The sequence below is a fragment of the Meriones unguiculatus genome, chromosome 1 (genome assembly GCF_030254825.1).
Source record: "Meriones unguiculatus strain TT.TT164.6M chromosome 1, Bangor_MerUng_6.1, whole genome shotgun sequence".
NCBI lineage: Eukaryota > Metazoa > Chordata > Mammalia > Rodentia > Muridae > Meriones > Meriones unguiculatus.
In genome coordinates, this window is record NC_083349.1 from 136216880 (window position 1) to 136239714 (window position 22835).

The following is a 22835-nucleotide window of genomic DNA, read 5'->3' on the forward strand; positions in this document are numbered from 1 at the left end:
GCGTCTTTATGGGTCTGTGTTACCTCAGTCAGGATGATCTTTTCTAGTTCCACCCATTTTCCTTCAAATTTCATTATTTCTTTGTTTTTAATTGCTGAATAATATTCCATTGTGTAAAGGTACCACCATTCCACTTTCAGAGACATCTTTTTTAAATTTTATTTTTCTTTATTAATTACACTTTACTCACTTTGTATCCCCCTGTAGTTCCCTCCCTCCTCCCGTCCCAATCCCTCCCTTCTTCCACCCTCTGCATGCATGCCCCTCCCCAAGTCCACTGATAGGGGAAGACCCCTTTTCTTTCCTTCTGATCCTAGTCATTTAGGTCTCATCAGGAGTGGCTGCCTTGTCCTCTTCTGTGGCCTGGTAATGCTGCTTCCCCCTCAGGGGGAGGTAATTAAAAAGCAGATCAATCAGTTCATGTCAGAGACAGTCCCTGTTCCTATCACAATGGAACCCACTGGGATACTGAACTGCCATGGGCTATATCTGTGCAGGGGTCTTAGGTTATCTCCATGCATGGTCCTTGGTTGGAATATCAGTCTCAGGAAAGACTCCTGTGCTCAGATTTTTTGGTTCTGTTGCTCTGAAAAGCTCTGCCTTGCAGACTATCAATGTAAATACTGAGACTTATAGGCAACCTTTGGGCAGAGTGCAGGGAATCTTAGGAAAGAAGTGGAAAACAGTAAGATTTGGAGAGGACAGTAATTTTGTAAGGAGAGCAACAGAACTAAAAAGAAAATTTTTTTAACAAGCTGAATATCAATTCATTGTGTAAATGTGCCACAGTTTTGTTCTCTATTCTTCAGTTGAGAGACATCTAGGTTGTCTGCAGTTTGTGGCTATTAAGAATGAAGTTGCTATGAATATGATTGAGCAAATGTTCTTGTGTGGTGGAACATCTTTAGAATGTATGCAAAGGAGTGGGATAGTTGTGTCTTGTGGTAGAAGTATTCCCAGTTTTCTGAGAATTCTCCAGATTGATTTCAAACTGGGTTGCACAAGTTTGCACTCCCACCAGCAATGGAGGAGAGTTTCCCTTTCTCCACATCCTGGTCAGCATATGTTTTTACTTGAGGTTTTTTTTTTTTTTTTATCTTAGCCATTCTGACATGCGTAAGATGGAATCTAAATATAATGTTGATTTGCATTTCCCTGATGACTAAGGACACTGAACATTTCTTTAATTGTTACTCCACCATTCAAGAATCTTCTGTTGTAAATCCTCTGTTTAGGTCTGTACACCCTTTTTTAATTGGATTTGTTGGTGTTTAACTTCTTGAGTTCTTTATATATTCGGCATATAAACCCTTTGTCCTATATAGGATTAGTGAGGATGGTTTCACAACATATAAGTTGCTGTTTTGTTCTATTGATAGTATCATTTGCTTTCAGGTAGTATCATTTGCTTTCAGAAAAGTTGCACAGAAGCTTTTCAGTTTCATGAGGTCACATTTATTGATTATAGATTGTAATGCCTGAGCTGTTGGTGTTCTCTTCAGGAAGTTGTCTCTTGTGGTAGTGAGTTCAAGGTTCTTACCCACTTTTTCCTTTAGCAGTTTAGTGTATCTAGTTTTATGTTGGGTTTTTGATCCATGTGGACTTCAGTTTTGTGTAGCATGATAAATATGGATCTGTTTGTATTTTTCTACATGTAGACATAATACAGTCAGACCATTTGTTGATGATGCTTTCTTTTTTCCATTGTATGGTTTTGGCTTCTTTGTCAAAAATCAAGTGTCCATAGGTGTGTCAGTTTATTTCTGGGTCTTCAGTTTCATTTCATTGATCCATCAGTCTGGTTTCTATGCCAGCACCATGTGGTTTTTATTACTCTAAAGCATAGCTTAAGGTTAGGTTTGGAGATATCTCCAGAAGTTCTTTTATTGTACAGGTTTATTTTCACTATCTGGGTTTTTTGTTTGTTTTTTCATAATGAATTTCAGAATTGTTCTTTTACTGTCTGTGAAAAAAAATGTGTTGGTATTTTCATGGGGATTGCATTGAATCTGTAGATTGCCTTTGGTAAAATGACCATTTTTGCTATGTTATCCTTATCAATCCATAAGCATAGGAGATCATTTCATCTTTTGCTCTTCTTCTATTTCTTTCTTTAGAGACTTGAAGTTCTTGTCATACAGGTGTTTGACTTCCTTGTTTAGAGTTACCCCTAAATACTTTATATTTAATTTGTGGCTATTGTAAAGGGTGTGGTTTCCCTAATTTCTTTCTCAACCCATTTGTCATTTGTATACAGGAGAGCTACTGATTTTTTTAATTAATCTTTTATCCAGCCTCTTTACTAAACAAGTTTATCTGCTGCAGGAGTTCTCTGGCAGATAAACAGTTTCAACAGCCCTGTAAACCCTAAGGAAATAAAAACAGCCATCAAAAGTCTCCAAAAATAATAAATAAAATAAATTAAAAAAAACCCAGGGCCAGATTGTTTTAGCATGGAATTTTACCAGAATTTCAAAGAAGAGCTATCACCAATACTCCTCAAACTATTCCACAAAATAGAAACTGAAGGAACACTAGCAAACTCATTCGATGAAACCACAGTCGCTCTGATACCTAAACCACACAAAGAGTCAACAAGAAAGAAAATTTCAGACCAACCTACCTTATGCACATTGATGCAAAAATACTTAATAAGATAGTTGCAAACTGAATTCAAGACACATCAAACACATCATCTATCCGTGATCAAATAGGGTACATCCAAGGGATGATTTCACATATGAAAACCCATCATATAAACAATCTGAAATAAAAGAAAAAATCACATGATCATCTCATTAGATGCAGAAAAAGCTTTTGACAAAAATCCAATACCCCTTCATTGTAAAAGTCTTGGAGAGATAAGAGACACGGTTTCATATCTAAACATAACAAAGGCTATATACAGCAAGGGGGTAGCTAACATCTCAGAAAAACCTAGTTTGCCTTTAAGTGAGGGAGGTCACCAGTGTATCTCCCCTCTAAATGCTGTCAGAAAATACAACTTCCAGTGAGTGATCTGAAGTAGAAACATGCAAAGACAAACAATCAAACATAATAGGAGAGGCAGCAAAGGAAGGAGGTTACACCTGGACACACATCTATTCCTATAGAGGTACCAAACAAAACAATGAGACAGAAAGCATATGAGAAAACATCAAACTTCAATCAATTTCAACCTTCCGCTTCTGTTTTTTTTTTTAATAATGGTAGCCCAAAACACCAAGAAAAGTGAATGAGAAAGAATTCAGAATCCTACTTTAAAAGAATCAATGGCCATAGAGAAGACTCAATCAATCAGATGATCAAACTTCAGGAATGTACTTATAATCATACTAAAAAGTCTCCACAATTAACACAACGGCAAATTAGAGAAGAAAATTCAGTGAAGGTTTGAAACATTGAAAAGTAACCTATTAGAAATGCTAAAAATGAAAGGTCAAAGTCATTAAAACACATCAGAGGACAATAAAAACAAAAAAAAGTACATTAAATAAACTTCAGGGACAAAGGACAGAGTGGGGACAACAGTATGTGCAGACATGTAAATTTTGAAGAAATCAAGGAGCAAGAACAATAAATATTTTCAACACATTTGAAATTTACTCAAGTGACTCCAGGGAGTAGAAGAATGAGCAGAGGTAAAAGTGACAAAGAACAGATATTATTTAATTGAACCACAGCAGAGATTTTAATAACATACCTTGAAATGAACGTTGGGTCATTGGTGAAATCAGAAAGAAAGATAAAAATAGCCTAGAAACAGATATGAATTGTATCACAACCAGACACGGTGGAACACAGCTAAGGTTAGAAGACTTCTTAGAAGAAAGTTCATACCGGTAAGACCCTGGAGTAAGGAAGATCTCCAATAATAAAAGTAATGATGTACTTTAATTGTTTTGAAAAAAGAACCAATAGATGACAATAAATAATAAAGATTGGGAAGAAATTAATGAAATAGAAGCTAAAACCAAAATGCACAGAATTTATCACAGTTTCTTCTTCAAAATAAGTAACAAGGTTGACAAAATTATAACCAAGGTAACCAAAAGAGAGGGAATATAAAATTAGAATGAAGTGGGACTATTTCAAGAGACATCAGTGAAATCTAGAAAATCATGAGGAAATATTACAAAACCTTATATTTTAAAATTCTTGCTAATCTTCATGAAATGAAGAGAATTTTCAAAATCTTGGACTCTCAGAACTTCTATTGAAAAAATAGCCACATTATCAAAAGTCATTTATAGGTTCGGTATAATCCACTTTTTATTTAGAATTTTCAAGCAATATAATGTGATCATATATTTACCTTCTCAACTTCTCCCAGATTCGTCCTACCTCACTACTCACTCAAGATCATGATCTCTTAAAAAAGAAAAAAAAATCAAAACAGTCAAGTTACAGTAAAAATTAAAATAAAATAGCAGAACTAAACAAAAAGCCCATCCAAAACATGCAGTCCATTTTCTGTTTCCCAATATCTCCTGGGCATGAGGCCTGAACTTGATTGTGGTTAATATACCCAGGAACATTTTGTCAGAGAAAATCCATTTATCATTTCCCAGCAGGTCACAATTGCAAACACTTTTTGCTTGCTTGTTTGTTTGTTTTTTTATTGAAAGTGGGAGGCAGTTTCATCTCCCCTTCTTACTGGGGAATTTTGTCTGGTTTATGCTTGAGTATGCCTCTGTGTGCTCTCCCATTCTGTGAGTTCATATGTAGGCCAGTCCAGTAACATTGAGAAGACATTGTTTCATTGTCTCAGTTAAGCTTCCTACTGCTGTGATGAAACACCGTGACCAAAATCAACTTGGGTAGAAAAGGGTTTATCTGGCTTGCATTTCTGCAGCACTGTTCCACACTGAAGGGTGTCAGGACAGGAACTCAAGGCAAGAATCTGGAGGCAGGAGCTGACACAGAGGCCAGCTGCTTCCTGATTTGCTCCTCATGGCTTGTTCAGTCTGCTTTTTCATAGCACCCAGGAGCACCAGTCCAGGAGTAGCACCACTCAAAATGGGCTGTGCCTTCCCCCATCAATCAGTAATTAAGAATATGTTCTACGGGTCTATCTACAGGCCACCAAAGAGAGAGTGAACACCAGAGAAACAGTGATTTCCACATGCAACAGGAATGACATATAAATTCACAGAGACAGCGGAAGCATGCACAGACCCTGCAGGGCTCTGCACCAGATGAAGAAGCGTGGATATGCCTTCTTCTCTCACATAGGAACTATCGTTACTTGATAGTTAGTTGCAAATGAAACGTTAGTTTTCTTCAAGCTAAACTCACTAGGAAAAATCAGCTACTCTTAAGACCCCAATGTCCAGTTGTAGATGGCCAACAGAATAGTATAAAAAAAAGTTCAACAGACAATAGTATAAAAAAAAATTCAACATCCTTAGCTGTTGCAGATATGCAAATTAAATCACTGATATTCTATCTCATCTCAGTTAAAAAGGCAAAAATAAGAAAACAAAGAGCAAAAAATGTTGGTGATGTTGTTAGAAGAGGCGCCCATTGGTAGTGACAGTGAAAACTATTTCAACGCTATGGGCATCAGCATAAAGATTTCTCCTCAAATTAAAAATAACCCTAACAGATAATCCAGCTACACTAATTCACCCATGGTTGTTTGTTTTTGTTTTTTTTTTTTTTTTTTTTTTGCCACATTTACAATAGTGAGAAAAAAAAAGCCAACTTATATACGCTCAATAATAGATGTATAATGACAATGTGTCCTATATGCATACATGAATTTTAGTTAGCCCCCAAAAGGTGAAATTTTCAGGAAAAAAAAAAGAGAAGTCTGGGAAAATGCATAAGAAAAGAGACCCAGACCCAGAAAGACAAAAACAAACAGAAAACACCCAAACCGGCACCACCAGCAGCACTAAAATAACCAACCAAACAAGCCCTCCCCCCAAAACAATAACAACAGCAACAAAAACAAATCTATAATTCACATCATGTTCTCCCTCACATTTGGAAGTTAACTGTGTGTGTGTGTGTGTGTGTGTGTGTTTGAAAGTGGGTAGAGACTGTGAAACCACATAAGAGAGGATTAGTGAGAGAGGACCAAGAGGAGTGAGTGGTGGGCAATAGGAGAGGAAGGCAGAGGAAAGCTACTGGGAGAGGAGGACTAGAAGAGGAAGAGGACTGGGGAGATCTGGGAAAGGGAAGCAAAAGAAGTAAATTTTTGTTTCAAATGTGCTGTGATAAAACCTAAGGGCCTGTACACCAATAAATAAAAATATACAATAAGTAGATGAGAATTTTTAATTTTTGAAAAGCGGCTTCTTGACTGGGAGTAGTCAGGAGAGACGGAAAGACAAAAATAGAATCAAACATTTTAGGAACACTCTAGATAAAGGGAATGTTTATTGCTTTATTAAGTTTCTTATGTGTATGTGAGAGACACAAATATGTTCATATTTGATATATTTGTGTGGATATTTAAAGGCATACATATGTAAGTGATATTTGAAATGTGTAAGATAATATTAATAACATTTTAAAGAACTGAATTAAAATATCAACTTATAGGATAGGAAAGTAGTTGCAGATGTAAGTGTTAAGTGTTATTGCAGCCAAACTGACAAGAGAGGCTTTGTGCCTGTAAAAAAAAAAAAAAAAGAAAGAAAGAAAGAAATGAAAAAGAAAAGTACTAGTTCACACAATTGCTCACTCACTTCTGGTCACTCACATTCAAGCACACACACACACACACCACAATAGCACAATAGATAGACAGATAGACAGACAGATAAATAGATAGAAAAAAACTGAGTCAATTTTTAATCACTAAAATTTTTACTTATAGATTCAGGTTTTAAACTGTATTTATTTTATTTTACAAGTTCCATTGGTTTTCTGTTGTTCCTCGTACATATGTAAATTTTTGTCAGTCAGTTTCATGAAGTTGATTGCTATTTTGCCCTTTAAACCTATAAATTATCTGTGGAATGGTAAATATTGAAGCATTGATATTTAGGTAATGGCTCCTTCTGCTCCTCCCCCCTTAATTGAAACTTGATTATATGCACTATAATTCATGGCCTAGGAAATCAAGTTACTGTGAATGCTTTCTGGTTGATTTATGACTCTTCCATTTTACATAGAATATCTTTCTCATGTGGATAATTGAAATTTACTTTATATAATTAAGCTTGATAAATACTGATTCAACAGCTCAAAATGAACACTATATTTGGAATGCAGCAATTAAGCCTTAGCTTGCCCAAACGGTACAGTAAAATCCAATTACATGCTGTGTCTTTTGCTGTATTTAAATCATCCAAGAGGTCACAAAGGCATTGGGTACAAAACATCTACTTTGCCATTACTGCCTAACCTCAGTTTAATATTTTTTTTTTAAAACCACATGAGCAAAAAAACCCAGAATGCCCGTCCATGGGACTCTATAGAAATCGGATTCAAAATAAATAACAATAAATCCAGATGTGGGTGTCAATAATAAAGATGCTGAAAACGGAAAATAACATTCAGTAGGGAAAGGTAATTCTACTTTGGTCAGGGACTGAAAGGAAAGAAATGAAGGAACTTGGAAATTGAGCATGAGTTGAAATAGGTGCACAGTGTCCTTTCTACAGTAAAAGATATAATGACCTTAGAGGACAAACAAAAGCATAAGCAGGATTTCAGTACTGGGTTGAGAACACAGAAGTAGTCAAAGGACTGGGATTCCCAGGAAGCGTGGACTCAGAAGCGAAAAGCACCCATGTTTATCTCCCTCTTGTGTCGTCACTCTCTCTCCTGGCTCCCTGACATTATCATAAGCAGACATGAGCTCTTCCCCAAGCCCTTTCCTATCATTTCCAGACATACACTCTCCTTCAAGCACTTTTGCTATTCCTTCTTTCACATATTATTTTCTCACAGTAAAAATATAATTTGGGGTTGAACTTCATCTAACTATAACCTCATAGTTCTTATGGACCACCATCTCTATTAATCTCTTACAAAATTACCCTTTTACATAAACAATACATTTGTAAACTCTTCAGTTTTCTTTCATCCATGTCTTGTTTTGGTTTTTACAAGCTACTTTAAACCTCTTTTATCCTACCTCTTTCAAGACATACACCATGTCCCATTTCCTCAAAAACCATCCTAAAACCCCAGGAAAATCTTTTCACAGAAATTCCATAAAGCATTTGGAATGCAAAAACAAATAGCTTAATGTTTTTTTTTAATATTAGATTTACTATTTTTATTTTATGTGTATGGGTGTTTTGCCTGCATGTATTTCTGTGTACCACATTCATGCAATTCCTATGGCGACCAAAAGAGGGCATCAGATCCACTGAAACTGGAATTAAAGCTAGGTGTGCACTGTTATGCTGGTTCTAGAAATCTAACCTGGATACCCTGGAACAGCAGCCCCGTGCTCTTAACCACAAAGCCATGGCTCTTGGCCCAACTTAAATTTTAAAGGCAGAAAATAAAAAGCAGGGAGCAGGCAAAAAAATAAAAGAGAAATCTTCAAAGGTGAAGAACTTAAGTGATCAAATGTAAAGCATATGTGGGTTTTCTAGTCTATAAAACTAATTCTTCCAGCTGATGTCTTGGTGGGAAGCATGGGGAATTATAGAATTTAGAGTATCTTGTCTACTAGAGTTCAAGCCTAGCCTGAATAATGTAGTGAGACGTTGTTTCAAAATAAAATGTAAGAAGAAGTCTTGGTGTGTGTAAGTTTAGGGGTACAATGGCAGAAGACTTGCTTGCACTGGAGGCCATAGCTAAAATCCTGGGAGAAAACTTCTCCAGTATACATAATTTTGAACTTTCTGAGTAGCATAAATTTAAAGAAAATAGACTTTTTCTAAAGATAAGGCACATTTCTAGAGACAATATGCAACAAATATATATATGAAAAAAAAAAACTCTAGATAGTTTAAAGTTTAAGATTATGGGCACAGATCAATGAAAAATGTTTTTCAATCCATGACTTATTTCCAATGGACACAGTTGATAACCAAATGTGGAATGTGAATAAATTAATTGTTCCCCCAGACAGGCAAAACCACAGAGGCTCTGCAGGTAATGTAGCAATCCAATAATTAAATCATGAAAAATGGAGGCATGAAACCCTCAAAACAGAGGCCCCAGGACAACTTCAGTGAATGGATATCTTTGTATGATCTCTCTGAGACAGATCTAGAAAGTAGCCAGGTTGGGGGTTGGAGAAAAGCTTGGCAGAAGAGAACAGTGGACAGCAGAAGGAAATAAGATGGTTATGGAATCCTGCATTCTACAAAAACAAACACAATAGTATTAGGATCACAATCTTATAAAGTATATAAAAGACGTATAATCGTAAGCAATCTGTGCATGGCCCATACAGAAGTTCTCGACAGAAGCAACTTAAGGGAGGAAGGATTTATTTGGACTCAAGTTCGAAAGGCTACAGTCCATCATGGCGGGACGATGTATCATGTGGCACCCGTCGCAGATCGTAACTGGCAGAAGACAGAGGCTCATACATCGGTTACAGACAGAAAGCAGCTCTGGCTGGGAGTGGGTCAAGCATATAACTTCCAAAGGCCTTCCCTTAGTGACTCATGTGTTCCAGCCTACCTTCCTCCCCAGCAGGCTCCATAAGTTCCAAATATATCTGAGCACAGGGTCTTTTCTGAGACTGACATTCAACCAAGGACCATGTATGGATATAACCTAGAACCTCTGCTCAGATGTAGCCTGTGGTAGCTCAGTAACCAATTGGTTTCCCAAAGTGAGGGGAACAAGGACTATTTCTGACAGGAACTCAATAACTGGCTCTTTGACCTCCCCACCCCCCAAGGGAGGAGCAGTCCTGTTAGGCCACAGAGGAGGGCTTTGCAGCCAGTCCTGAAGATACCTGATAAAACAGGATCAGATGAATGGGGAGGAGGTCCCCGCCTATCAGTGGACTTGGAAAGGGGCACGGTGGAGATGAGGGAGGGAGGGTGGGATTGGGAGGGAATGAGGGATCGGGACACGGCTGGGATACAGAGTTACTAAAATGTAACTGATAAGAAAAAAATAAAATTAAAAAAAAAGAAGCAGTGCCAGCACTTGGGAACCAAGTATTCACAGTCATGAGCCTTCAAACTGTAATAGTAAGGAAACAGATGACTTGCTTTATTGGGAAGAAATTTCATTTTCAAGCTGTAAAGATATTGTAAGAAAAAGACGAGGAGCAGAAAAGCGGCCGTGTAGCAACAAAGCCCCAAAAAAGCTTTACCTGCTACATGGAAAATTAATGCATATGGTTTTAAAGTTGTTATATTCAGTAATAAAGGAATAGGTATATTACTTAGATAACCTTTGAAGAAACGAAACGTGTATTTAAGGCTAAGTTCTCTGAAAAGCAGGACTGTGGTATGAGCAATAACGGCTTTTTATCTTTAAATTTCCTTATTGTTTTATTTGGTACTCGTTCTAATTTGTTTTCTATTGTTGTGATAAAGACTATGACCAAAAGCAGAACTGAAGCAAGGAAGTGAAGCACAGGCCCTGGGGAAATGTCCATATTGCCTTGCCGCACAGGTCTGCTCAGGCTGCTCTCTCATATAACCCAAGACTGCCTGGCCAGGGATGGCGTCCCCAGCAGTGGGATGCCACTCCATCAACCATTGATCAAGGAAATGCCCCACAGATTTGTGGACAGAGCAATCCCTCATTTTGATTCTCTCTTCACAGGGGACCCTAATTTGTGTGAAGTTGACAAAAAAAAAAAAAAAAATACCCAGCATGCCACTACTATGAATACACAGTGATACAATTGTAGATTTTTGACGTGGTATTGTGACACATACCTATAATCCCAGTACTTTGGAAAGCAGAGACACAAAGAACACGTTAATGGAAAGACCATATTAAAAAAAAAAAGAAATTTCAGAATATTTTAAAAATCTATATTGTATGTTGCTTTAAATATGTTACTTTTAAGGAATAGGTCTTCATTTATTACTAAAGTGAGTCCTTTTTTAAATACTTAAGAAAACTCCACAAAGCCAAGATATGTGGATACTTCATTTAGTAGAGTAATCATTTTACTTGGGAAGAAGAGTGTCACTTGATGTTGACACTAGAAATCTTCTTCAAGAATTATGGGGAATGGAGTCTGAGAACACCTGGACAGGTCAGGGATATGCTATGTTTTGATTACTCTCTGGGTTCTGTTTGTACAGTGAGTCTTCAAAGTCTTGGCAAAACTCTGAAGTACAAGACTGATTTTTTTTTTTTAAGGAACACATATGGTCACTCACACTAAGATAAACAAGTTTTGATTATTGATATAAAAGTCAGCTTTCTGTTAGTATAAGAAAGCTCTGAAATAAATCAGTGTATAAAAATAGTTTATTTAGGGATCATGACTTCTCTGAGGTTGTATCCAGGTTCAACTGCCCTGGCTGGAGAGGCAGTATAAAACACAGCACAGAAGTGTTCTCTCTCTCTCTCTCTCTGCCCCCTGCCTGTGGATTGAATATAAGCACTGCTCCAGCACCGTGCCGGCGTGCCTGCCTGATGTAATGTTTTCCGACATGGTGTTCATCTGCTAACTGTCTGAAATTATAAGCAATAAAATGCATTGCCTTGGTCATGCTGTCTCTTTGCTGAAAGAGGGAGGTAACTAAGACACTTTGTTCCCTCCATTTTCAAAAATATCTGCAGCTTACACACAACAATCCTTGGAATTTATCATTTTACTTCCACTGGCTGTTCCTAATCATTTCTCCTATACTCACTCACATCGCTAGCCCCTCAATAAATTATGTTTGTTCTCTAAGTCCCCTGTCATTCTTGAGGGCAGACTATCCAAGATTATTGTCTCCTGAAGTTTGCATCTTGCATTATCTCTCCATGCAATCATGAGTTAGTGATTTGCTGATAAACACTGTAATAAGAATGATGTATGCCACACCCGTGATTATGTTATATATGATTACAATATAGTGTTTTTAGAGAAATTATATTTTTGTGGCTTTGACAAAGTAAGTGTCCATGTTCAGAAGTACTTGGAGTTTGGTAAGAAAGGGCAATTTGGTAGCTGAGGGAAGCCTGAGCAAAAAAAAATCAAAGAATCAGGTAATCTTATGAAAAGATCTAGTAATCTTATCGCAGGATCTTCCTGTAATTGAACCTTTAACATGAGACCAAAACCTGTAACCCCTCAATTGCAGTGTTGTGGAACCTCAAACAGAAATCTAGATCCTGACCCACAGTAACAGAAAGACAATGAATGTGCTTTGCTTTAACCCACTAACAGTGTGGATCTACCCTTTAGACTTAATAGAAAATAATAAAGCAGTTATTGTTTTCTTGGAGATATGTATGTATATACAATCAATCTATGTGCTTATCTTCCATAGTTATACACATTTGGGAAACTTGAATATATATATCCATATCCAGCAATACTCAAAATTGCATATCCACATGTCCTGCTTTGAATATGTATGCCCTCCCCCCACAGGCTCATGTATTTGAATGCTTAGACATCATAGAGTGGCACTGACTGAGAAGGATTAGGAGGTAAGGCCTTCATGGAGGAAGTATGTCACTGAGGTGGGCTTTGGAGTTTCAAAAGTCCAAGCCAGGCTGTGTGGCTTTCCCTGCTGCCTGCAGATCAGGATATAGAACTGTCAGCTCCTTCTCCTGTCAGGTACCATGTCTGCCTGCGTACCACCATGTTTCCCACCATGATGAAAATGGACTAAACCTTTGAAACTGTAAGCAAGCCTCCAGTAAACATTTTCTTTTATAAGAGATGCTATGGCAAGGGTGTCTCTTCCCAGCAAAAGAACACTGACTATGACAGAATTTTGTACCAGGAAGTATAACATGGCTGTGACCAACCTGACCCTGTTGTTTTGGGGAAGGCTGTGGAGGATTTTGGAACTTTGAGATAGAAAAGCTATTGAGCATGAAGAGCGCGTCTAGATGTTCTGTAGAAACTTGGAAGATAAGACTGTTGAGGGCAGTGCAGCCTATGGAGGTTCAGTGTGTAAACTTTCAGAAGGAAGTAAGTACTCAACTAGACCATTTGTGTGAAAAATCTGTGGTGTTTGTTCAGCTGTTTTGTTTGCTGGGACAATGGATGCTTGTCAACTGGATCTAAGGAATCCACTGTGATTAAAAAGAAACTAACATTGTTGAAATGAAATCTGGAAAGTTTTTTTTCAGGCTCAGCCCACAGAAGCTGTGTTCCAGAAAAGGCCAAGGTTTCTGTTGGTACCTCCTGCTGGCAGGCCATCTTGGTAGTGTAACACCATCCAGGTGATACGGGCTTTGGAGGCATGGAGAGCAGCTGAGGCTTGGCATTGTGAGAGGCAGGAGAAGCCACTGGCTAAGGAGCAGCCTCGGTAGCCATAGAAGCCCAGGACTGAAGGGATCATGAAGAAAATCTGAGGCTTGGTATTATAAAGAGAGATAAAGAGAGACTATTGGTGAAAGTGCAGCCCAGTTTTTTTGAGAATCCAGTAACACATATAGCCACCAAAAGCAGCAGGCGGTGTGGAGTGAGTACATCCTGAGCAAGCTTAGAAGACACACTGTGTGTGCTGCAGAGGGCAGAGCTGGAGAAGAGACCCAAGCCCAACGGAGGGGCCCGGAAGATCTTGAGTGAGTCCCAGATATTAGCCTTGGAATATCTTACACTGTTAGAGTGTGGTTTTGCTTTGTTTATATTGTGACTGTGCCCTTATTCTTCCTTCTTGAAGTAAGAAAATATTTAGCTTATTTTATAGAAACTTACAGTTGAAGGGCTTTAATTTTCAGGTTTTTTGGTTTTTTTATTACAATTTATTCATTTTGTATCCCAGTTGTATGCCCCTACCTTGTCTCCTCCCAATCCTACCCTCCCTCTTTCATTTCTATACCCCTCCCCCAGTCCACTGATGGTGAGGTCTTACACCCCTTCCATCTGACCTTAGCCTATCAGTTCTCATCAGGACTGGCTGCATTGTCCTCCTTTGTGGCCTGGCAAAGCTGCACCTCCCCCAGGGGGAGGTTATCAGAGAGCCTGCCACTGAGTTCATGTCAAGGGCTTTAAATTTTTAAGAGATTGTGGATTTTTTTCATAATTTTTATTTTTATATTAATTATAGGTTATTTACTTTGTATCCCAGCTGTAGCCCCCTCCTGCATTCTCTCCCAATCCCACCCTTCCTCATCTCCTCCCTGCCCCTCTCTGAGTGCACTGATAGAGGAGGACCTCCTTCCATTCCATCTGATCCTAGTTTATCAGGTCTCTTCAGGACTGGCTGCAATGTCCTCCTCTGTGGCCTAGCAAGGGTACTCATCCCTTGGTTGGGTGGGGAGGTCAAAGACCCAGTCACTGAATTCATGTCAGAGATAGTCCCTGTTCCCCTTACTAGGGTGCAAGCTTGGATGCTGAGCTGCCATGGGTTATGTCTGAGCAGGGGTTCTAGGTTATATCCATGTATGGTCCTTGGTTGGAGAATCAGTCTCAGAAAAGACCCCTGTGCCCAGATATATTTGATCCTTGTGGAACTCCCATCCTCTCCAGGTCTTACTAACTCCCCCTTCTTTCACATGAATCCCTGCACTCTGCCCAAGGTTTGGTTATGCGTCTCAGCATCTGCTTTGTTATGCTGTTAGGTAGAGTCAGCTACCGAGATTGTGGATTTTAAAAGACACCTTGGAATTTTTTTTTTTTTTTTTTTTACATTTTAATGGTTTCTTGTGACATTTTCATATAAGTATACAATGTATTTCAAGCATATTCCACCCACGTCAGCCTCTTAGTCCCCTTTTCTGATATTTTCTTCATGGTCTCTTGGCTTATTCTTTTGTATAGCTAACTCATTTTGTTATTTTTTTTAATTTTTCATCAATTACACTTTATTCATTCTGCATCCCCCCATAAGCCCCTCCCTCCTCCCCTCCCAATCCCACCCTCCCTCCTCCCTCTGCTTGCATGCCACTCCCCAAGTCCACTAATAGGGGAGGTTCTCCTCTCCTTTCTGATCTTAGTCTGTCAGTTCACATCAAAGGTGGCTGCATTGTCCTCTACTATGGCCTGGTAAGGCTGCTCCCCCCCAGAGGGAGGTGATCAAAGAGCAGGCCAATCACATTATGTCAGAGGCAGTCCCTCTTCACATTACTATGTAACCCAATTGGACTCTGAACTGCCCTGGGCTACATCTGTACAGGGGTTCTGGGTTATCTCCATGAAGAGTCCTTGGTTGGAGTATGAGTTTCTGGGAAGTTCCCTGTGTTCAAATTTTCTTGTTCTGTTGCTCTCCTTGTGGAGACCCTGTCCTCTTCAGTTCTTACTATTTCCCAGTTCCTACCTAAAATTCCATTCACTCTGCCCAACAGTTGCCCATCAGGCTCAGCATCTGCTCTGATAGTCTGAAGGGCAGAGGCTTTCAGAGGCCCTCTGTGGTAGGTTCCTAGGTTGTTTCCTGTTTTCTTCTTCTTCTGATGTCCATCCTCTTTGCCTTTCCTGATGGGGATTGGACATTTTAGTTAGGGTCCTCTCTCTTGCTTAGTTTCTTTAGATGCACAGGTTTTAGTGGGTTTGTCCTATGTTGTATGTCTATATGAGTGAGTATATACCATGTGTGTCTTTTTGCTTCTGGGACAACTCACTCAGGATGATCCTTTCCAGATCCCACCATTTACCTGCAAATTTCATGATTTCCTTACTTTTCGTTGCTGAGTAATATTCCATTGTGTAGATGTACCACAATTTCTGCATCCATTCTTCAGTTGAGGGGCATCTGGGTTGTTTCCAGCTTCTGGCTATTACAAATAAAGCTGCTACAAACATGGTTGAACAAATGTCCTTTTTCTGTACTTGAGCCTCTTTTGGATATATGCCCAGTAGTGGTATGGCTGGATCTTGAGGAAGCGCTATTCCTAGTTGTCTGAGAAAGCGCCAGATTGATTTCCAGAGTGGTTGTACAAGTTTACATTCCCACCAGCAGTGGAGAAGGGTTCCCCTTTCTCCACAACCTCTCCAGCATGTGTTGTCCAAGTGGATCAAAGACCTCAACATAAAACCAGACACATTAAATCGGCTTGAAAAAAAAGTGGGAAATACCCTAGAACTCATTGGTACAGGGGAAAACTTCCTGAACAGAACACCAACAGCACAGGCTCTAAGAGCAACAGTCAATAAATGGGACCTCATGAAACTGAAAAGCTTCTGTAAAGCAAAGGACACCGTCATCAAAACAAAGTGACTACCTACAGATTGGGAAAGAATCTTCACCAACCCTTTATCTGACAGAGGTCTCATATCCAGTATATATAAAGAACTAAAGAAGCTGAAAAGCAGCAAACCATGTAATCCACTTAAAAAATGGGGAACAGAGCTAAACAGAGAATTCTCTGTAGAGGAATACCGAATGGCAGAGAAGCACTTAAAGAAATGCTCAACCTCACTAGCCATTAGGGAAATGCAAATCAAAACAACCCTGAGATTTCACCTTACACCCATGAGAATGGCCAAGATCAAAGACATCTTGGAATTTTACAGAGACTGAATTTCTGAAGAGTTGGAATTTGAAATGACTGTGAAAAATTTAAGTTTTAATAATGTTTTATATTGGTGGTATTTATTAATCTGGGATCTTAGGTATGAATAAAACAGGGAAAATTCATGGCTTAAGAAGTATTGTGATTTTAGTATGTTCATCCTATATTACATGTCTAATATCCATGTGAGTATATACCCTGTGTATCTCTCTGCTTCTGGACTACCTCACTCAGGATGGTATTTTCCAGTTCCTACCATTTACCTGCAAATTTCATGATTTCCTTGTTTTTTATTGCTGAGTAATATTCCATTGCGTAGATGTACCACAATTTCTGTATCCATTCCTCAGTTGAGGGGTATCTGGGCTGTTTCCAGCTTTTGGCTATTACAAATAAAGCTGCTACAAACATGGTTGAGCAGATGTCCTTGTTGTATATCTGAGCCTCTTTTGGATATATGCCTAGGAGTGGTATAGCTGGATCTTGAGAAAGCACTATTCCTAATTGTCTGAGAAAGCGCCAGATTGATTTCCAAAGTGATGATATAAGTTTACATTGCCTGTGTTCAAATTTTTTGGTTCTGTTGCTCTCCTTGTGGACCTCCTGTCCTCTCCAGATCTTACTGTTTCCCACTTCTTTCATAAGATTCGTTGCAGTCTGCCCAAAGTTTGGCCATAAGTCTCAACATCTGCTTTGATAGTCTGTAGGGCAGAGCCTTTCAGAAGCCCTCTGTGAGAGGCTCCTAATTTGTTTCCTGTTTTCTTCTTCTTCTGATGTCCATCCTCTTTGCCTTTTGGATGAGGATTGAGCACTTTAGCCAGAGTCCTCACTCTAGATTAGTTTTTTTAGGTGTACAGATTTTAGTAGGTTTATTTTATATTATATGTCTATATGAGTGAGTATATACTGTGTGTGTCTTTCTGCTTCTGGGATAGCTCACTCAGGATGATCCTTTGCAGTTCCCACCATTTACCTGCAAATTTCATGATTTCCTTGTTTTTTGTTGCTGAGTAATATCCCATTGTGTAGGATCTTTCCTGAGACTCATATTCCAACCAAGTACCCTGCATGGAGATAACCTAGAACCCCTGTGCAGATGTAAACCATGGCAGTTCAGTGTCCAAGTGGGTTACAGAGTAATGGGAACAGGGACTGCTTCAGACATGAACTGATTAGCCTGCTCTTTGATCACCTTTTCCTGAGGGGGGAGCAGCCTTACCAGGCCACAGAGGAAGACAATGCAGCCACTCCTGATGAGACCTAACAGACTAGTATCAGAAGGAAGAAAAAGAAACCCCTCCCTTTCCAGTGGACTTGGGGAGGGTCATGCATGGAGGAGGGGGACGAAGGGAGAGATTGGGAGGGGAGGAGGGAGGGAACTAAAGGAGAGATACAAAGTAAATAAAGTGTAATTAAAAATAAAATAAAATTTAAATTTTAAAAAGAACTGATAAAAAAATAAGTTTGCATTCCCACCAGCAATGGAGGAAGGTTCCCCTTTCTCCACAACCTCTCCAGCATGTGCTGTCACTTTTGTTATTCATTTTAGCCATTCTGATTGGTGTAAGGTGAAATCTCAAGGTCATTTTGATTTGCATTTCCTTGATGACTAAGGACATTGAACTTTTCTTTAAGTGTTTCTCTGCCATTTGATATTCCTCTATTGAGAATTCTCTAAATATCCCAGTGGGTTCCATAATAATGGGAACAGGGACTGTCTCTGACATGAACTCATGGGCTGGCTCTTTGATCACCTCCCCCTGAGGACACAGAGGAGGACAATTCAGACAGTCCTGATGAGCCTGATAGGCTAGGTTCAGAGGGAAGGGGAAGAGGACCTCCCTTTTCAGTGGACTGGGAAAAGAAGCAGATGGGGAAAAGAGAGACTGGGATTGGGAGGGGAGGAGGGAAGGAGGTACAGGGAGGATACAAAATGTGATTAATAAAAATAGTTAAATAAAAATAAGCCTTTGGGGGGAGAAGAAATGTGAATCGGGTTGAGAAGAGGTCAGTTATGACAGGCAGGAGCTGGTGCAGAGGCCATGGAGGGGTGTTGCTTACTGGCTTGATCCCCATGGCTTGCTCAGTCTGCTTTCTTACAGAACCCAGGACCACCAGCCCAGGGATGGCACCATCCACAACGGCCTGGGTCCTCCCCTAGCAATTTTTAATTAAATGCCTTACACGACTGCCTACAGCCTGATATTGTGAAGACATTTTCCTAATTGTGGATGGTCAATTGTGTGGGGAGCTCTCACTGTCCTGGTGATTGTGAGTTCTCAGGACCTGCCTCATTTCTCTTGCCTACAGTCCCTACTTCCTAAGACTCAAAGTCCTTAAGATAACCTTTCTAGGAAGAACAGCTGCAGCATTGTTGTGCTCTCTCCTTCCTTCGTTGTACTCTCAGTCCCCTTCTCTTGCCAATTATCTGTGTTCACTGTGCTTTCGCTTGAGTAGCTGAGACTTGCTGCTGAAGCTCCATAATAGGAAGAGCTACTGCCGTTCTAAAATTATAACTACGCTTCCTAAACAGGCCGTGGCTGCTTGTCAGTCTCTTCCTAGAGTTCTCACTCTCCCACTCTACTGCAGGATTACTTCCCATTGCTGCAGCTTCTTCAAACATGCTCAAAATGCTAAAAATCTAGTTTGTCACCAATAATAGGGTCCAAAATATATTTCACAGGAATACCCAACTTTCCTCAAGTTTTAATCACTATGTTGATGGTTTCCACTGGAGAAAAGGTTCTATCAATGTTAAACTACCTGGGCTTAGACTTAGCCCTCCAATTGTGAAAATTGTACCCTCAAGTTATCAATACACATTTGTACTGTCATTCTTGCTAACATCTAAATAAGCTCTAATACGCTTGGCTGGAAAATAAAACTTAGTGAGGAAAAAGGAAATCCACTGTTGCTTCTTTATTTCATTGCTTTTCCTCTTTAAAAGTTTTTCTGTCCTTTGATCACCTCCCCCTGAGGGGGGAGCAGCCTTACCAGGCCATAGAAAATGACAATGCCAATGCAGCCACTCCTGATGAGACCTGATAGACTAGGGTCAGAGGGAAGGGAAGAAGGACCTCCCTTTTCAGTGGACTAGGAGAGGGACACAGGTGAGGAAGAAGGAGGGTGGGATTGGGAGGGGAGAAGGGAGGGAGGTACAGGGGTACACATTGAATAAGCTATAATTAATAAAAATAAAAATAATTAAAAATTAAAAAAAATTTAAAAAGTTGTTTTCTCTACTCCCTGGATTCCTGTTCTATTTTTGACACACTTCAATTGATCTCTGGTCACAATCACTTCTCCAAAATTGCTTTTATTAATGTCAGCAGTTGCCTCCATGTTGTCAAGTTCACTTCCTAGGTCTTGGATTTCATGACTTAGAGGCAATTTTGTTAGTGTGATAAGTGACAATTGCCCTTTGAAGCCTTCTTCTTTTAGATTCTATTACATCACACTCCAGTTTGTCCTTTTTTCTCTCAGACTGTCTCGTTTGCTGATTGTTCCTTCCACTATCAATTTATAAATGGGATATGTGCTGTTGCTGTTCCCCCTAACAGAGTTGGGGGTTTACTAAGAGAGACAAAGTACACTGTATTTTATTCAGTCCTGTATTTCCCAAACCTTAAACATGGTGCTATATAGCAATCAATAATATTTTTAACCAATAGATGTTTGTTTGTCTAATTGGCAAGGTGTGACATGGGCTGTGGTTTCAGTCCTTCGGCTTCTGAGCAACGCTGATGTGATAACCACTAAGATCAGTGAGAGCCCTAAATGAAACGGTATACACAGGTGTCTCAGTTAATTCTGGTGCTTCATGTTTCAGACTCAAGCTCACTGGAATTCTCAGAGACGATTCTATTGATGATTGTATCTAAAGAAGATCTCCAACCCAAATCACATCTCATTATCGTGTTCCATTGTATTTATATTGTGGACCACTAGTGGATATTACATGACTGGTGCCTCTTTTCCCACTCTGTCTCCTGTGGACTCAGTTGAGACTTTATCTGAAGCTTGAATTAACCCTTGGGTGTACAGGTTCATCTTGATACTGACTCTCTCTGTGTGTGTCTCTTTCCCTCCTTTGTCTCTCTCTCTTTCTCTCTCTGTTTGTCTCTGTATTTTTCTCCCTCTCTTTCTCCCTCTTTCTTCTCCACCTTTACTTTAAACTACATTAATTTTTTCATCTTCATAAACTCCCACTCTTCTTTCAAAAGCAAAATAAAAAGAACTGACTCACAACTCTTACAACAGTGTTTAAAACAGAAAATAATATTGCTAATATTTAAAATACTAACAAATGGTTGTTCAATAAATTCACTAATACTGAATATTAATGTTCTTCTACATTCCTGAATACAAAAATACATAACTTGCCTACCTGTAATTTTGATTTGATATCCTTCAGGGTTATAAATGTCTTGCTACATTGTGTCTTCTCTGTGTCCTTTGAGGTCCATTCATCTCTTCTTCTATCTGTCCCAGAAGGCAGGCCTGGATTGTAGTGCCAGGAGGTATGCTTATTTTCTGTCTTCTGGTAATATTTACTTAATTGGGAGCACAATGGAGATTGTGAGAAGGGTGGGCTCACGGGTTTTATGCCTACACATCCTTGACTGTGCATTATTTCTATGCTCACCACAGTTCATAAATCCAGAGTTCTTCTCCTGGAAAAGCCCCACATAAGCTTTCTTTGCTATTGTTATTTTTATATTCTGTGCCACAGTGTGATTTTTATCAAATTATTCTCTAAATGTACCGTTTTGAATATAAATTCTACTTTCCCCTAAACTTTCAGGATAAATGCGGAGTTTACTCCACATTATCTCTTTCCATCCATTCATCTACAGTGTGTGCTATGGTCTACCTATAGTGATGCCAGGTTGTCTTCACAGGGCCACACCACTGCTTCCATGTCACCAATAGGAAACATCTTGCTGATTTGCGCCTTGCTGGAAGGGGAAGGAGAGAAGCTGGAAGTGTAGGGAAGCTTGGCAAGTGCAGATGCATACAAGTTCATTCCCCAGTCTAGAGCTGAAGATGTCTCCTGTCCTTTAGGATGATGGGCTCTAACCCCACATTTTGCCTTTCTTAAACACTGCGTCTTTCAATGCTGATAAATCCTATTTTATAAATAAACAAGCCCCCCCCCATTTTGTATGAAAGCATAATATGCAGTTAGGCTCAGGAAAAAACAAAACAAAATAAAAAAACTTCTGACTTTTTTGAACTTTTAGCCCATACATAAAAAGATAGAAAGAGAGAGAGAAAGACAGAGAGAGAGAGAGAGAGAGAGAGAGAGAGAGAGAAGAAAGAAAGGGACAGGGAAAGACAATCTTAATACAAAATTATAGAAATATTGGCCAAAAAAGTTTAAGAGGTTTTATAATATGAAAAATCATTTTTCTCTTTTGAAACTGATTTGTACAAATCAAACTTACATGTTCAAAGAATTTAAAATTCCAAATAGTAGCATTGCTTATGAAACGTGATAATGGAAAAAGGATTCTCTTATGCTTCTATTCTGATATGCACACACAGACACACACATCCATGTATAGACGCATGTACATACACAGACACACACATGCATAAGTCCATACACACATATAAACACACATACACATACATGGACATTCCTTGACAGAAACATACAAATGAATATGCATGCTAGATGTGTACCATTGAATTTAAATTTGTTTCCTTGAGAAAAATTATATTTTCCCACTTACTTACTCTTCATAGTAATATTTTTGAATAAGAAGTTTTCTTTACTATAAAGTCAATAAGCCAAACGCAGTTATTCAATTAGTAATATAGGTTTTATATCTGAAGTGTTAGTGATGTAAGCATTTACATTTTCTGTTCTTGTTAAATGGTTTCTAGAGCTAATCTCTTCTGGGAAGGAGCAGACAGGTGAACGGAAATGGCGGAGTAGAGAAAGGTGTTGAGATGTGGTAACAACAGCTGTGAAATGCTTGATTTTTTTTTTTTGAAAACAAAACACTCAACATGCTTTGACATAACTACAACCAGAAAACATTATGAAAGTTATTTGTTACCTTTAAAGTAATCTTAATCTTAAACACAAGAGGGGAGAGATGAAATAAATGTTAAGATTTTCTAAAATGTAATTATCATGATACATTTGAAAGCCATTGCCCTCAACAAATCCATGTGATCAGAAAATAATTTTAACTGCATGTTGTCCTATTATAAAAACTACATATTTAGTTTGATTTTTTTCAATAAGCTAATATTAGAATTGCAAACAAGGAAATCATTGTGTGTAGCATATTACAATTTCC